The sequence below is a fragment of the Ctenopharyngodon idella genome, chromosome 9 (assembly GCF_019924925.1).
Source record: "Ctenopharyngodon idella isolate HZGC_01 chromosome 9, HZGC01, whole genome shotgun sequence".
Lineage (NCBI taxonomy): Eukaryota > Metazoa > Chordata > Actinopteri > Cypriniformes > Xenocyprididae > Ctenopharyngodon > Ctenopharyngodon idella.
The window spans coordinates 18,929,953-18,948,742 of record NC_067228.1 but is presented as its reverse complement, the minus strand read 5'-3'; the positions used below and the strand labels follow the sequence as shown (position 1 = coordinate 18,948,742).

The following is an 18,790-nucleotide window of genomic DNA, read 5'->3' as shown; positions in this document are numbered from 1 at the left end:
TGTGTAGTATTTTGTGGAAACTCTGATTTTTTTTTTTCTTCAGAATCCTATGAATAGAAAGTTCAATGAAAAACATTTATTTGAAACAGAAATCTTTTGTAACATTACAAAATGTCTTCACTGTCACTTTTGATCAATTTAATATGTCCTTGCTGAATAAAAGTATTTTGTTTTTCTAAGAAATGTTTCTTGAGCACCAAATCAGCATATTAGAATGCTTTTGAAAGATCATGTGACACTGAAGACTGGAGGAATGGCTGCTGAAAATTCATCACAGGAATAAATTACATTTTAAAAAAGACAACAGTTGTTATAAATTAAATAATATATTACAATATTACTGTATTTTTGATCAAATAATGCAGCCTTGATGAGCATAAGAAACTTTCAAATTTCAAAAACATTTAAAAAGAATCTTTTTATTCCAAACTGTTGGCCGGTATAGTGTATAAAATACATATTATATATCAATATTTACTTTCATAACATTTACATTTCTATTTACACAAGCATATGATGTTATCCTACTCAAAACCAGTCTGAGCAACTCAAGTGTTATCTGTTTGAAGACGTTGCAGTCAATTCCAAATGAACAAATTTTGAGAGACGCTTCTACAGATATCCCCTGCTGAGTGTGTAGGGAGCAGTCAACACTGTGCAGGGACCCTGTGAATCGAAACGCAGCTCATGATTTGCCAAGTATGGCAATTTTTTTTTTTTTTTTTATATATTCTTGGTCTTGAAACCATATTTCTGTTCAACCAGGGCAGGGCTGGGCCATTCTTATCAAGCCATTTCCCTCTCATTTAACACTAGTTAAGTGTTAGGGTACAGGTTAGTGATAGGGTTAGGATTCTGTTTGACAGGAACGTTGTTCCAACAAAAGATGCTGATCCTGGAACACATCCTACTTGGCAAAATCAGAGTCAACCTTGTGGCACTTGTGTCACAGTGCCACAATACAAAGGAGCATACGTGTACACGGATACATAGTTGATGTGCTTTCTATGCCCCTACTGCATGTTGGGATGTCACACTAAAGCTTCAATGAGTCAATGCTGGAAAAAGCAGGCCTATAGGCATTTATTGAGTCACATCTAAGTGTCTGGCTCAGCAGCACTGCATAATCTGACTTCACTTGTCCATTCTCATTGAGGGATCATAATTATTACTGTAGGCACATTCTCTGGCTGTACACCATTAATTTCATACAAAACATTTCTAGTTAAAAATTACATTTCAACTTCAATTCATTTTCATTTTGAATTGCAATTCTGCATTCTGCTTGATACCTTAATTCAAATTCAACTCAAACTGAAATTGAAAAGGCATTCTATATTGCCTTCTGAAGGAGAAACCTGCACCACAACACACACTGATAAATATAATTCAATTTAAATGATAAACATGCATATTGTATGTGCACTTGGAGCTTCTCATGAAAGTACAAAATGGCTGCTGCAACAACAAACAAATCAAAGGAAATAATTAGAATCCAATTTGCCCATTCATATGCACTCATTAATATTCATTATTTAAATGAATAGATTACTCAAAGCTGCTGTTTGTTTTTTTTAACACTTCTTTCTATTCTAGTTTAACGTACAGACGCAATACAAACCATTTATAGGTTAATTTCCCAAATGCTGTAAACATTGCTGTTTTTTTGAGAGGCATGACACAGCAACTTTTGCTCGACCAATGATGTGAGTTTGGGGCGGGATTATCCATTGGAACCTGTTGGAAATGTTTGGAACTAATTATTTTGCAACTCCGTTTGTGCATCTATTGGTCAGAAATTACACACAGCTGCTTTAAATAAATTCAGCTAAATGATTGCATATGTAATTCACAGAGATCTACTGTATGCTACAATAAAGCCAAATGACCTCATTAACACACAACCAATGCTCAATGAAACGTTAATGGAAAAACATTTTAGAAATTCCCATGCGTCAGACAGCACAGCAACAGTCTAAATATTCATAAGTTATCAGCACAGCTTTTTAGTGAGTGATAACTGCTCCTCATCTCAAGTGTCATTTAATTTGGGTTTTCTTTTTTCTGTTTTAAAGGAAATAGTGGCATCTGTCTGTTCTAACGGTGATGAAAGAGTTACAATTTACACTTCTGTAAAACACTCATTACGCCTGGGGTTAACAGGGAATTCAGCGCAAACAAAAACATCCACAGCGCTCCCACACTAAACATCTTCATTCCTCAAAGCACCACACAGGAGATTCGGCGTCATCCTAACCGTGGAAACAGATCTTTAACTAAAGCTCAGAGGTGAGAAGACGTGTGCCCAGAACCACCTCTTTCCTGAGCTCAGCAATTTCAACAAGCATTAAAAGTAAATCATGCAATGAAATGTTTGCTCATAACGCCATCTGTTCATCTGCGTCTAATGTGTGTCTGACGGTGCGACTAAATGTGTTCATGTGTAATTTAGAGAGATGCTTATAAAAAAAAAAAAAAAAAAACTGCAGTACTTCCTGTACACGCAACGGAAAGAGGAGGGCAACTGTTAAACGCTCCGTTGTGAAGAGGGCGTTATGTGTGTTGTGCATATCCCGTGAGGATTTCATCACACCTTTTAAAAACATAACACACATACAGTACGCACTGTTATGGGAACGAAAGAGAAATATCACCTGCACCATTTCTCTCTTTAGTCATTATGTTGCAAATTATTCAGATTATGAACTTGCAAGAGGAAAATATGGAAATGTAGCACTTTTAGTGTATTTTCGGAATGTGCAAAACAGGGTGAAATTATTTAAGTAGGTGTTGATGAGAAAAGGAAAGTGAAACAGAGTCCTGTGGATCTGTGGTTCTGCAGTTAATGTAGGTACAGGTGATATATATTCTCTCCCAACAGCCCAAAATAACGTAAGAGTCTACTTATCCCATCATTGACTCACTGTACATGAGTCACTGTGTGGCACAGCAAGAACAGCAGAATATCCTCCACTGGGATATGAATTATACTCCCATAAATTTCTTCATGTGACATTTTCAGGGTCTGAGCTACTCACAGCAACACAGATATGACCATAAAGTTAAGTAAAGACCAAAAAAAAATTAAAAAAAAAGATCAGGCTAAAACCACTTTAGATGTAGTATTCATCTGCTAAATTCAGGTCAGCATGCATGATTTCTCAAGCAGTGCATGAACATGGACATATACTTAGACTGATCTTTAGTGCTGTCTCTAATTGTAAATAACATAAATCTAATGATCATCAAGTAATTTAATACCATGATATTTACCAAAGTCCACCATGATGCAATCACTACTGAATACAACCGCCTTTCTGCATGATAGTCTTTATAAGTGAGTGACTGAGTATTCATTCATTAAATATGTGGATTCATTCAGAAACGAAACAAGTGACTGTGAGTAGTGGTCCGTTCAGATCAAGATAATGACAAAGATATAGTTTTAAAAATCATTCTACATGTGAAAGAATAGCAGACAGAGTCGACACCACAATGATAATGGCCAGAGAAACATTAACGTTGAAATCATTTCACAACGATTTTTTCCAGTTGATAAATGATAAAAACATTGAAAGCCAATCAGAATCCATCCTGCTTGAGCTTGAGCATTTAAAGCGAAAGACAACAAAACTGCAATGCACGCTTATAATAAACAGACTATACTGTGCGTTGGTGTGGATGCTAATATAGTTATTGTTATAGTTATTTTTATAGTTATCGCTCTTGGTGTGAACTGGCCTTAAGTTAATGAATCAATCACTGATTCATTCAAAACTTTTTTATTCAGGAAAGAAACAAGTCTGACTGAATTCAGAATAGCATACTTCCATACCACTCTTACCATTTTGCAATATTAAGCACCTGTTTTTAGAGTCACTGAATCACTCATTCAACTGATTCGTTCAAAATGTTGATTCATTCGGAAAGTGCTCTGTGCCCTTTAACACACATTAAATTCATACTACATCTATTACCACTTTGGTGAGGTATTTAAGGCTAAGTGTATCCCATCATTCATCATGTTCAGGAACTCATGTACCCAGAGGCGGCCTTTGCGATTTGGAGGAAAAAAGACCCCCAGAGGAAAAAAGACAGACAAAAATATTGTAATTGCAGTGCAACTTTATCTCTGTTATATTTACAATGTTATCTCATGGATTCATTCAATAACGAAACTGAAACTGTGCTGCTCTGAGACGCGCAATGGCTCTACTGTTTGGAACTATCTTCATTGTCAAAATAGAGGAAAAACAGACAATATTGTGTCTAAAATGTAAGTCACCTAATAGCCTTTTAACTTATTGTTTAAAGGGGCTCTATGTAGGAATGACACCCAGTGGTCGAAATAGGTACTGCAGTCCAAATTCAAAATATTGTTTGCCCCGCCCCCCTCGTTCAAAGACGCGGGTGGCCAGCTTGAGGACACGCAGCAAGAGGGAGCGCAATTGACAATGAAAGCTGAGGAGACTTACACACTGTAAGCTGATGAGTTGATTTATCTGTGTTTTAATATGCTGTCATTCACAGAGATTTTTAGATGGATGCAAAGGCTTTTTAGGTCAGGTAGAATCTGCGATTCTCTGACCCAGTTTGTTTGCTGGTTTCCATGGCTGCAGTACGCTGTGTTTTCCGCCAACTGGCAACCTGTGATGTCGAAATACTATTGGTTAAACTGGCAGCACACGGTTTTGCACAGACCAATACAAAGACAGACATTCCGACACGGAATGCACATTTCAAAGTAGAATGTCTGGCTGTAGCATTGTTTTTCTGAGAAACAAGTAGGTGAACTTAGCATGTTTCCTAAATATCTGCAAACACATTGGGGTATTTTTATGCTTTATTAAAGTAAAAATCTTACATATAGCCCCTTTAATGAATTGTTGTATGAAATCAATATCACATTTGCAAATGTGCTGATATTCAGGAAAACAGCTCTTTTGCTCGTGTGATAATGCTTATAAATATTAAAAACAAGAACTTATACAGAGACTTTTTTTGCACCATATCTTGTTTTTAGAAGCATTTTTATGGCATTTTTTTGGTGAAGTGGACGCCCCTGCTGTTGCGAGGCCTGTTTCAAGTGAAATGGGTGAAACATAGGCCGCTACGACACATACCCCAAAATCATAAGATGTTGAAAACTTTCTAGTGTAAGTTCAATTAATTATATAATTTGGGAGTAAAAAGTAAAGTGTTACACAAAACCTTTGCAACTGCTTTTTATCACTTAATTAGAAGCACTATAATTAAATTGTCATCTGTTACTTCTAGGGACTATTTAATAGACATTTAGAAGTTATTTTAAAGTGCAAAGAATTGAAAATCAAAATATGTTAATAAAGCTCTGTAAAAACTTTACTTGCATTTTTACAACACTATAAGTGTATCCCATAATCAAAGGTTTTACACACACTTGCAGTCTACACTTCATCTAAAATCAGTATAAACTTATTGTTTATTGACCAGTTGTATAAAAACAATGTCACTCACAATCGCTATGTTTGTCTCAATATCTCAACCCATCATTTCTTTTGCTGTGCTGCTCTAGATTAAGTAGCAGCTAAATTTATTGGTGCAGGTAAACAATGTCAGAGTATTTTAGGACAGTGTTCCTTTTGCATCGGCTAGACAATGCAGACCCTGAAAAACTGAATGATCATTAACACTGATTCCCAACCCTAATCTGAATCATTTAATATTTCATATTAGTCACATTCGTCCTTTCATCTTCTCGTTAATTACGATGGCAGTGCTGTTTTTCACCATAAAATACTTGAAGACTCCAAAAACAGGGGCAAGGTTAAGTGCTATTCCAAGAACACAGAATTACCTAAAACAGCAGAAGCTAAAAATGTATGCACCTCACTCTTAAAACAAACACACATCCACACAAGCAATTGAAAATAACGCTGTCCCCTGTGCATACTGACTAAACTAAGCATGCATCACTCGGAATTGTCATGTTGGAGAGTCATGAATAAGTCATGAATTCAGTAATAAGAGGTTTGTAATTCCCTTGCAGTCACTTATCATTAGCAAGCTGAAAGTGAAAACAGCGTCAGACTGCAATTAACCAACATGTAGCTTCTGCTACTGTAAAACATATGCGACAAACACATTTTTCCACCAGAAATTGCATTGTTTTTTCACCTTATCTTAGGTACACACAGACTGGCAGAAAATGTCCTGCTGAACAACTCCATTACTCTTATAAACAAAGGTATAACAATGGTCATAAAAAACAAACAGATGAGATTAGAATTTCATGTTGTGCTCTTACTGCTGACTGTAAATCCATACTGAACATATCTTGGGGCAGTGCATGCTGGGTCCTTTGCTGACACATGCATTTGTGGCTGTTAGAGACGGCTATTATCGAGAGAAGAGATGGAAGCTGAGGTGCTACAATAATGACATTCGTAATTGGATTCGGCACAGATCTTAACATTACTCCAGAACTGTGGTTTCCATAGCTTGGCCAGCATGTCAGTGCTCATGAATGAACAAGTATCATTGTTGAGATAGAAAATTACTATACTGTACTTATAAGTAATGCATGTTACACAATCAGATTAAGTACCTAATTTTTTTTATTTAAAAAAAGATATATTTTTAATAATTTATAAAATAAAGCTTCTTTTGTATTTTAATATTAATATTAAATATTTACAAAACTACATATTTTCAAATTCAACTAGTCAGTGAGTGACACAATGTAATTACTATAATTGCGTATCCACCTAAAACATAAAAGTAGGCACAGACATATTTAATTTGAATGTGCAAGACTTCTGGTGTCAACCACTTCCTGTTATTTTACAAAAACAGTTTGTTAAAGGGTTAGTTCACCCAAAAATGAAAATTCTGTCATTAATTACTCACCCTTGTGTCGTTCCACATCTGTAAGACCTTCGTTCTTCTTCGGAACACAAATTAATAGGGATGCACCGATACCATTTTTAAGGACCGAGTACGAGTACCGATATTTTTTTTTCTGGTACTCGCCGATACCGATGCCTATACATTTATTAATTTCTCTCTTTTTTTCTTTTTCTTTTTTTTTTGGTGATGTTGCAGTTTTCCAAGCACAACACAATGAGACTAATGAATGTAGGACAGCTTCTTTATTATTACTCTAATGAAAAAAGTAATAGCCTAATTTTTATGTGCTATTAAACTTAAACAAATATTTCACAGTGTCCAATAACCTTCAAAAGGCATAATTACCAATATATATATATATCTGTTGTTATATAAAAAGAAATTTACAAACAAATTACAAACAATAGAACAAATACTATAGATACAAATTAAATAAATTTGTTTTTCAGATACAGTAGGTTTATTTACCATGTATACATTTATTTAACATCTTTTGTTGTTTTATTAACATTAATGACAAATATTTAATTTAGGCTATGGTCCCTTTAAGACCAAATCCATGGATACTCACACATGTCCTGTTTCCACCCAAATGTTTACGTGCACTTAAGCCATAACCTACTGTATTTACATGAGATACTCCACACGATGGACATTTTGACAACTATGTGTGCATTTGACCATTCAGGCGCAAGGAGAACTGATCGCGCACAAGAAAGAGAGAGAGCGCTTCTGGTCTGTGTCATTCAGCGCGATTCCGCCTATCCCGCCTTCACTAATCGATAGCGAATTGTAATTGAAAGCATGCAGTTCGCAATGTGTGGGTTGTCATCATTAATTTTGAAGTATTTGCACACCCCTGTGACATTGTTTATGCTGTTGCTGTCAGTGTCTCTGTGCACGGGAAATTCTGTCAGTTCAGGTATCGTCACGTGAGGTATCAGTCTTTGGTATCGGGGGTATTTTTACGAGTACGAGTACAAGTACAAGTACATGAGCTTGGTATCGGCCTGATACCGATACTGATACACGTTGACAGCGCTGCACAGGTCACAGGACTTCACGAAATCAACAATGTCACCAAAGAAGTGTTACTTTTTTATTGGTCTTTTTCCGTGGCTGCTCGAGCCCTCAGGATCGGCGCTTATGGTTTCATAAACAAGGCCCAGTTCAGCGCTGGATTTACATAGCGTTTAAAACTGAAAGATGGAGCAGTCACAGCGGTAATGATCCCGGTCTTGAGTTGGAACCGCAGGTGGTGAGTAAAACTGCTTCAAATGTCTGTTTTGTTGGCAATAGGCGCTTAAGTGCATATAATGTAAACAACACGAACGTAGTGAATTCATAAATTCATTATTCATCATTCACTATACGCTATATTCATTATAGTGACTCAAAAGTTATCCATGGATAATGGGATGGTGTATTGTGTGTGTTTAAATACATTTGTTTAGCTGACCATTGATGGCTTGCAGACGATCGCTACACAAAAGCTGCGCGTGCTCGTGATAGCTCGTCACTCTTTAGCTCCGCTCACACGTCAGACGCTCGGCCGTTTTCGGAAAGACTTGGTACAGCGTATGTATCTTTTACAAATATGATAAAAACTAAAGACTTTTTGGAGATATGAAGGATGCATTACTACTCTATAGGTACTCAAGATTAACATGAGATTGGCAGAAACTGTGTGTGATACCCCCCCTTTAAGTTGCTTGATATTACAATCTGTTTTAATTGCCTATCATAATCATAAACACACGGGTTTGTCATACAAAAAGTTTACCGCACTTTCTTAATTATTTCCCTATAGCAGCTACTGAATCGGAAGTCTTACACATTCACAGGAAATATCTTCCGCAATGAAAAATAAGGTGGAGAGATATGGTGAAAACCAAGACGATTTAAATAAGTAGCCAGAGACCAGAAACATCATGAGCTGACTTTGGTGTAACGGACAGAAGTTTATATAATGATTTGAAAGAGAGCAACAGTATTTTAAGTCTGTGTACAGCAACATGAATCCAAGACAAATTTCCCCTCAGGGTCAATAAAATATTCAGGTTATTTAAATATATACCAAATAAATTTCATAGCAATCAACTCTTGATTTTTGTAGATAAAAATAAATCCCTTTATTTTAGACAGATGGGCAAAATAAAGTGGCTAGAGTAAATGTGGATCACATCAACACCAGACAGCTCTGTTTATTATAATGAGGCCCATCTAGTTTTGTAGCGACTCTGTGTACCATCTAGCATAGACAGTCAGAGCCACATCCTTCTATTTATCTAATTTAGCACCAAACACAATTAAAAACACATTCCTATCCCTCACAACATAGTCAAGTAGGCGCAACATCTACACACTGTGTCTGAGCAAATGCTGTGTGATTTCAGCTACCCAGAAATAGAAATAGAAACCATGCCTCATAAAGCTGACAGTAAAGACAAGTGGATTTTTAAAGTAATGATGTGAAATAACAGTTTTACAAGAAACTGTAATATAAAGTAACAAATTACATAAAAGTAACTGTTACTTTTTTACAATAAAGAATAACATGTTATTTTTAGTGTAACATTCCTAACACTTACCTACAAACACATGCAAACGAAACATATTGGCTTGAATAGAACTGAGAAGGGCAGGTGTGTGTGGTACAGTCAGTCCAGGTCATAATAATACACTCTTGTTTCATCTAATGGCTCTGGATTATGTCCGGCAAATGGGGCTTGGATTGGATTAACAATATTTAGGAGATGAACTCCTTTTCATAACAGATGAAGCACAAAACGATGGGATAAAAGAGCATCGGACTACAGCATTCCAACAACAAAACAGAAACGCAAATGATATTACAGAATTTTGATGTCTGGTTTAAAAGTGTGTGTTTTATGTAAGTGTCAGGGTTATTATGCGAGGGCGTTAACAGCAGACAGCAGGGTGATTCACACCCGGGACTCTGCACCCTCAAGTCTCACTCAGCGCCACTGAGCCATCAATAGTGTGTTATCAGCCCCATCAGGTGACATGCCTATTCTTAGAGTTTCCATTCAGCATGCAGAGAAACAGCCCACCCAGAGCAGGTGCCCGCAGGACACTGGCGCTCAACAACATGACTGTTATAATCTTGGCTTTGGTCATACGCGCACACACCTGCACGTGACGTGCAGACACTGACATGCATTTACACTTACAGCCTCATTAAAGTACACAGAAGGACATGTGAACGTGCATTACTACAAGGTGACAGTAAGGAAATGTTAATACACTGTATAAACGTGTGTGAGCATGTAACAGCAATCTGTGTCCTAGACTATGACTTCCTCTCTCTGCAGGGCTGACGTCACCTGTGCAGTCTCTCTGGTCTAGTCAAAGTGAGCGGATCTCTGTCAGGAACCAGAGTAGTAGCGAAGGTAACTTAATATCTTAAAGTCCCCCTGTAATCAATAATTTTATCCCTTAAAACCCATGTTTGATCACCAAAATTACATATTTAAACACATTTCCTGTGAAAAAATTTTTTTTGATGTCTTAAAATACCTTGAATGTAACTCTGCACCCTTGCCTCATTTAATATACATGGATCTATGAATATGATAATTATCCCCGCCTCCACTCACTCGCACGAGCTCAGACGAGATCTACTCGGTCAACTTACTGAGGTAAACGCTGCACAATGGTATCGCTTTTTATAACGTCGGACATATGATTAGCGTTTTGCTTGACTACATTATCAAAAAGCTAATAATGCGTTGCTAACGTTACACAAACCATGTTCACATTCATGAGTCAGACAGCTGCCTTCTAACAATTAGTATCCGTAGAAACTCTTTGAACAACAAGTTAATGATATGCTAAAGCCCGCCGGCGCGTTGATGTGATTGGTTACGAGGTAGTTTGTGATCTCAGAAACACCAGCGATTTCAAACCGCGGGTTTGAGACTGTCTTTGGTTTACTGCGGTTTTAAAGAGAAAATACTCAGCAATGGTGTTGTCTTATGAATTTGCACATGCTTTGTCTTAAAGCATATTAAAAACACCACATAGACATATGAACAACATTAAACACTTGATTTTCACCACAGGGGGACTTTAAGGTAACTTAAAAATCAGTGAAACATTTGATTGTCAAACCTAATGGGGTCCAACAAATATTATATGAGCGGTTTTATTTTCCATTGATTTTACGTGATGTTTGCTAGTTTGGCAAACCTATTATACAGTTTAAATCAACAAACATTAAATAAACATCAAAATTAAATAGACAAAATGTGAAAAATATAAAAAAAAAGATAAATAATACATTTATAATAACCAAGAAAAGTACCTTAAATTGGTGCTTTTAGTCCCACCGCAGAGGTCTTGAGCTTCACAAATGTATCCAATTAAAATGAAAAAAAAGCAGTCATATTTTTAATACAATAAATTGAAATGATATTCAAGTAATTCTTGTAAAAGGAAATTCTTGTCAAAAAATATTTTTAAATATTACCACATAATATTCCCTCATTACACAAAAGTAAAATTCTTTAAAATTGTGTAATAATAAAAATTGTAATATAATTTTTATATTATATAAATAATATTTAAATAATAGGACACCAAAGTCCATCATTGATGCAAAGTGTAGGTGGTGTAGGTAGTGCACTAGTGTAGGTAGTATAACTACACTAATGCCTCCTCTCAGCTCCTGTCTACTCTCTTCATCATCCTCTCCCTTTTGTTCACTCACTACTGAATGATAGTAGAGGCTGTGCACTGGTGAACTGTGAGTGGGGCCGCCTCTTCACTGTTTATCCTACACAAACAAGTTGCTTTCTGAGTTGCCCGGGTAGAGTAAATACTGTGTCCTTTAGCTCTTTAGCTTTCTCATGGCCAGTACGGTAAAACAAACAGAAGTATGGAGCAATGTATGCTGCAACAGAGTCATGTACTGTATATGTACTAACGCTTATATGAAGAGATCTATTTACACTATACCATTAAAAAGTTTGGGGTCGGTCTTTTTTTTTTTTTTTATGTTTTTGAAAGAAGTCTCTTATGTTCACCGAGGCTCATCAAAAACACAATAAAAACAGTAATATTGTGAAATATTATTACAAATTAAAAGAACTGTTTTCTATTTTAATATATTATAAAATGTAATTTATTCCTGTAAAGGCAAAGCTGAATTTTCAACAGTCATTACTCCAGTTATCAGTGTCACATGATCCTTTGCAAACTGCAAACCATTTGGTGCTCAAGAAACATTTTTTTCTTTTTCTTTTTTTCTTTCTTTTTTTTTTTTTTTGATTAATAAAAAATTAAAAAACAGCATTTATCTGAAAAATAATCTAAATTTTTTTATGATATATCTCTTGTGTATTATATATATTTATCTGAAATATAAATCTTTTTTATAAAATTTTTACTGTCACTTTTGATCAATTTAATGCTTCTATGCTGAACAAAAGTATTCATTTCTTTAAAAAACATCTTTCTGAACCCAAAACCTTTGACGAAAGAAAGAAAGAAAGAAAGAAAGAAAGAAAGAAACAAGGAAGGAAGAAAGAAAGAAAGAAAGAAAGAAAAAGAAAGAAAGAAAGAAAGAAACAAGGAAGGAAGGAAGAAAAACAAGGAAGAAAAAAGAAAGAAAGAAAGAAAGAAAGAAAGAAAGAAAGAAAGAAAGAAAGAAAAGAGACAAGGAAGGAAAGAAAGAAAGGAAAGAGACAAGGAAGGAAAGAAAGAAGAAAGAAAGGAAGGAAGAAATGAAGAAAGAAAGAAAGAAGAAAAAGAAAAGAGACAAGGAAAGAAAGAAAGAAAGAAAGAAAGAAAGAAAGAAAGAAAGAAAGAAAGAAAGAAAGAAAAGAGACAAGGAAGGAAGGAAGAAATGAAGGAAGGAAGAAATGAAGAAAGGAAGGAAAGAAAAGAGACAAGGAAGGAAAGAAAGAGACAAGGAAGGAAGGAAGAAATGAAGAAAGAAAGGAAGGAAAGAAAAGAGACAAGGAAGGAAAGAAAGAGACAAGGAAGGAAGGAAGGAAGGGAAAGAAAGAAAGAAAGAGACAAGGAAGGAAGAAAGAAAGGAAAGAGACAAAGAAGGAAGGAAGGAAGGAAGGGAAAGAAAGAAAAAGAAAGGAAGGAAGGAAGAAATGAAGAAAGAAAGGAAAGAGACAAGGAAGGAAGGAAGGAAGGAAGCGAAAGAAAGAAAGATAGAAAGAAAGAAAGGAATTATACTCTGCCCAACTAGTAGGCGTGTGCAACAAAACTGCACATTTCCCATTATTCTCTGTTGCTGCAATATCATGACACATACATAAACATCAATTACACAAGTAGTTACACATATTATTTGCACTTCCTGTCCTTGTGAAAAAGACATAAAAGAAATATGATATTACCCAACATATCCATTTTATTCCAACCAAAATCACTTTAAAGCACATCACTACATAATCACCATTTCTAAATTCATAATGAGGAACTTCTCAGGAGGACTTGAAGGCAGTAATATTTCACACCTGGTGAGAGTTGGCCCTCTGAAGAGCCACATATGCTTTCTGCATCTTGGGTTTTGCTAAGGACATTTTTGGTTGCATGTTTTGTAGAGTAGCCATTACACATCATTATGTCTGGCTGACTCTGTGTTCACACCCTATGTAGGTACAAAGTCACAGTCATATTCTCTCAGATAAGCGTGTGACCCTGTAGGTTACTGAACCGCATCAGGCAGACTCACAGTCACGCAGTCAGTGCTAATACGCTCTGACACTAACAGGAGGGGGATAAATTGGTTTGATGTGTGGAGCACTCAAAGTGGAGGAAAGCTATCTGGGTCAAATTCTGCTGACGTCCTTCCACACTTCCTGCGCCAACCTGACCTGAGCAGACTTCATTACACAAAGGTGGGGAAAGCGCTGGTCACCGTTCCGGCGTCACGTGAACTTCGCAAATATAGCAATATCAAACTGAGATACAAAGGAATGGAACCAAAACCTGCTTCCACTGAATTCCCCAACATACATTTTACAACAGTCAGTTGCTGTCATTCCATTCACAATCTGTTACTCAACAGTTACTTCACATTATCTTTTGAATATAATAATACAGTAGGCAAGGATGCTCAGCCCACCTGTGGGGGGACAAAACTTACCATAGTTACCCTAGTGAAAAAAAACTATTATTTTGTATACTACAAATCCATTAACATATTTACTCGCATATTGCTTGAGACTTACTTATATAAATATTATAATTAAACTTTATTTGGTGCACGTCTTTATTGCACGATGCACATTTCTTGATATTAAGCCTAAATGTGTTTTAATATCACTATTAGTAAGGATAGTATGATCACTGTATGATATCAGTCTTTAAATGCAAGATATTTAAAGTGTACCTGAAGTATACTTGCAATTGGTCCATTTTAGCACAATCAAATATCCTCAAGTATATCTTTAGTTGGACCTCAGCACTATTTCTGGATAACTAAAGTGCATTAAGTACAAACTTAGTTGTTCTAATTTATTAGACTTTAAGTACATCAATTTAGTATACCAAAAGTACAATTGCAGGGTATTTATATTAAGTACATAAACATGTAAATGTATTTGTAATATACTTCTTAGCATAACATACATTTATTTCAAATACATTTTGGTATATTTATTTTTCACTAGGGTATAGGGTGACCACCCGTCCCGCTTTGCGTTGTACCGCACAGTATTTTCACCTCTTGTCCCGCACGTCGCATATTGAGAAAATGTCCCACATTTTCATCAGTCTGTTGGTTTTTAATTATCATATTAGGAAAACGTGCATGCGTTCTTTTGCCTTTTTAAGAAAGCATTTTATTTATTATTTTTGCTGCATAGTTTTTCACCTGTATTTAACAGCGCTTCGACAAAAATAACATCCCGCCTTACACAAATACAACAGCCGTTTTTTAAATCCTATCCAATGGTTGAATAGAAGGGAGTAAACATGGTCACTAGTAGGTTGTGACGGCTGTCAATCGAAATGTGGAGCGGAGTTGGACTTGGTCAGAACTGTTTCAAAAATAGTTATCTGCATGATGCCTGCTGCCTTTAGGGTCAGTGATGTTGAATTTAAATTACATGTAAATTAAAGACATGCTATATTACATTGTGATGTAATGGTGTTTTCTGGAAGGGACTAAAGAACAAAGTATTTTTATCAGCTGAAAGGCAGAATACAAATGTTTTTATTAAGTTAGACATTATATAACAGCTTCAGGTTGTGTTTTAGTGTTGGTAACATGTCCCACATTGTCCCACACAAACTTAGTAATCGTCCCACATTTGGTTTGTTTGATGGTGGTCACCCTACTAGGGTATCCATTCCTCTTCACTCATTCCAGGTGCAAGGTATCATGTATTTTCCTCTGGTATCATTTTGCTGTTGGAATGTTAATTATGTATTTTTCATTAGGATATATAGTTGGAAAATGATGTGAGGGCAAAACAGGGTTACAAATACTAGTCCAAATATACTGTAACTACTTTATGTTGACAAGAAGTTGACTCAGTAGGGACTAGCAAGTTTGGAACCAAATATTTGTTTCTATTTTTATAATTTTTCTTACCATAACTTAGGTAACAAAGTTGTATAGTTGAGCTTAACAGACATAATCAACAATATTTCTAAAAACTGAGAAGATGGACCGAAATTATATACTTGTCTTCCTGCCATGCTGTAGAAAGGAGCAATATGTAATGTATGAAGCACCTAAAGAGACATGGTGATGGAAAAAATATGACATGGGAGGAAAAAAATTCAAGAAACTTTGCATTTGCATTGCGAGCGAACACAAAGTTTCTCGAGGGAGCGCAAAACATCTGAGAACGCAAAAGCATTGACATAATTTTTCCTCCCATCTCATATTTTTTTCCTTCACAATGTTCCTTTGGTGGCTCTGTACTAATGTCATTTCTTTGTTGTCACAATTTTAAAGAATATTGCAAAATGTTACATTTTGGTAATGAATTGAGTAACCATGGTAACAAGGATTTGCCCCACCCGCCCCCATGCTAAACCATGCCCCCAGGTTATAATAGCTGTGTCTCATTTCAAAGGTCGCATATATTTACCATTATTCCTTGTTGTCACTTTCTTTAAAACTTTGGAATGTAATGATTTCTTTACTGAAATGAAGCAGCTTTAATGACGTATCCAGCCAACAAATGCGACCTCCTGAGGATACAACCTTCGAAATGAGACATACTGTATCTAATATGTTGCAGACTGTATCTAAAGCTGAATGTTACAGATCAACCTTTTGATGTTCAGGTGCTATGCCCCAATCAGCTTTGTTCTGACTTCAGCTGAGAAAACTCTGAGTCTGAACTGAAATAAATGTAATTAGGCAGCTGAACAGACTCAGGTGGGTGATACCATCTCTCTATGTCACCCTTTAAGAGAGAAAAGCTATTACCTAATGTGTAGATTATATAACAAAACAACTCGAGTTCTATCCCATAAGCATAGAGACGGACTCGAAGAGCCTTACTAATTAAAAGAACCATTCATTTCTGAATACTACCTGCACTGGCTGTTCACAAGCTGGTAAAAAGAGCAGGAAAACATTGGCATACTCCAGAAGCATGTTTCTCTGAATATGCCAATATATGGCCCTGGATGTATACATTGTATCCATGAGAATTTGAAGGGCTTTTTCTTGTAAAGATTTTGACCAACTGCTTAAATTTTAAAGATATTTTCAAGTCAGCCTTCACACTACATTGTAAAGCCTTCCACAGTAATCATTGATTACATATATCAATCGCAATGAGCTGTCATGAAGTGCAATAAAAACACATGCTGACCAGCTATTTATAGACAATAAAACTTGAAAAATTACTTTATTGTCCAAATGCTTTTCTTTTTTTACAACAGAAATTTCACACAAAAAAATCTCTCACCTTCTTGTCTTTTTTCTTTTTCTTTTGAGAAATTTGCAGAATGACAATATTTTTTCCATAATGAAAGTAGATGGCGATTTACACTGCCAAGCTAAAAAAGATTTTCTCACCTCTTTCAAAGATTTGAAAAGAGGTTAGAAAACCTCAGCTCTATTTCACTAGCATGTGCCTACAACATGCCTGGACTTGCCAGGTTGAAGACAATTAAAGAGCCAATTAGCAGCGTGCTGTGGAGAGTGGGGTGCTCAGCTGTGGGCCAGTGGCGATCAACACCAGCAAGGCCGCCTGTAGAGCATGGCAAAGGTGGAGTATGAAGTTTCTCTCTCTGGGATATGGCCTGCGCACAGATCTCAAACAGCCATCTATCACAGCCAGACATTTCCAGCAAGTCAGCATTTCTACAGCGGCCACACACGATACACACCATGCCAAGCACTACCCATGGGCTACAGCAGAGAGATGAAACAGGGAGATAAGCGCTTATATGCATGCAGGAGCTAATAGTCCTGTTAGTCCTAATGCCTCATTTCGATGACGTTTGAGGCCAGTTGGCATCAGGCAGGAGGACATGTTCTCCCTGTGCTACTTTTTTCCCCAGGATAACCAAAGCTGGTTGCTTTCAGTTGAAATATGACTAGCATCATTCATATTTACTGTGTCAATAAACACAATGTTAGTGATGCTTAAGGCAATTTAATTTTTTTTTTTTTCGCTCTAGCCTTGTAATGTAAAAAAATTGGGCTATCAAGTGATTAAAATGTTTAATCAATTACTTGATGTGGTGATTAATTAATCTAATTAATCGCAAATTAATCACACCCCAAATTTGGCTGAAAATGTACTTCCCAAAAGATAAAGTCATTATTGTGCAAAGCATCAAATAGATTTTTTTTTTTTTTTTTTTTTTTTGTGAACTATACCTTTTAAGTCTGTGTAATGGCAATTCAACACATTATAAATTTTAGAAATGTATTGCTGAAAACACTATACAAAGACTGAACTATATAGTACTGAATTGTGGAGTTTGTGAAAGTTTTTCACCATTTTGTGTTTAGGATTTTTTTAGTGGGCCTGAAACACACTGGAGTCACTGAGCTTGGCCCCTCCCCTAACACTATAATAACTAGAGCGCATTAGCATCAGTGGTTAGCATTCTCGTGGCTTCATAACATTAAGGTTGAACCACTGTAGTCACATGGACTATTTTAATGATGTCTTTACTACTTCTCTGGACTTTGAATGTGGTAATTTTTGTAATTTTGAATGTGGGCTTTCTATGGAAGATAAAAACCTCTCGGATTTTATCAAAAATATCTTAATTTGTGTTCCGAAGATGAACGAAGGTCTTGCGGGTTTGAAAGGACATGAAGGTTAATAATTAATGACAGAAATTTAACTAACCCTTTGAGTCCAACGAGCCTAATGGTTCACCCGATTCGTTCAAAATGCGAATTCAGAAATGAAATGCCGCTGTGTGTTGCTTGGAGATGAACAGTTCTGCTTTGTCTTTATACTTTCGTTGGCAAAATTGAGCAAAACAGACAATATATTGCATCTAAAATAACACAATATTAAATTCTTATTTATTGAACTGTTGTATAAAATTAGTATCACATTTGTACTCGTGCTATTCTGGACAGAAAAACAGCACTCATGTCATATTACTTAACTATATAATATGATGTAAATATGAGACAAAAACTCAAACAGGGGCATTTTTTGCCCAATATCTTGAATTTTAGGGACATTCTTACTACATACTATAGGCTCCATCACGTAGTGAATTGTTGCCCTGCATCATATTTGTCATCAATCAACTGTATGAAATGTCAGATGACCTACCTAGGTCTGGGGCAAGTGCGTTAAATGCGTTAATAATTAATAAAAGCGTTATTTTTCACTGTAATTAATTCATCTAATTAATGTGTTAAAGTGATAGCCCTAAAAAAACATATAATATTAAATATTTTGATAACAAATGATCA

At 35.9% G+C, this 18,790-nt stretch overlaps 1 protein-coding gene across 3 annotated transcripts in view; it reads right to left on the bottom strand.

Moving 5' to 3' along the window:
- Positions 1 to 18,790, bottom strand: part of fgf14 (fibroblast growth factor 14) — a 143,079-nt gene that overhangs the window by 89,669 nt on the left and 34,620 nt on the right. Inside the window, exon 2 of one of the 3 annotated variants that reach the window (XM_051905844.1) lies at positions 11,216 to 11,255. The exons of the other annotated variants lie outside the window; for them this stretch is intronic. The gene's annotated coding sequence lies outside the window, so the exon portion shown is untranslated. The remainder of the gene's footprint in view (positions 1 to 11,215; positions 11,256 to 18,790) is intronic. 3 annotated transcript variants of the gene reach the window in all.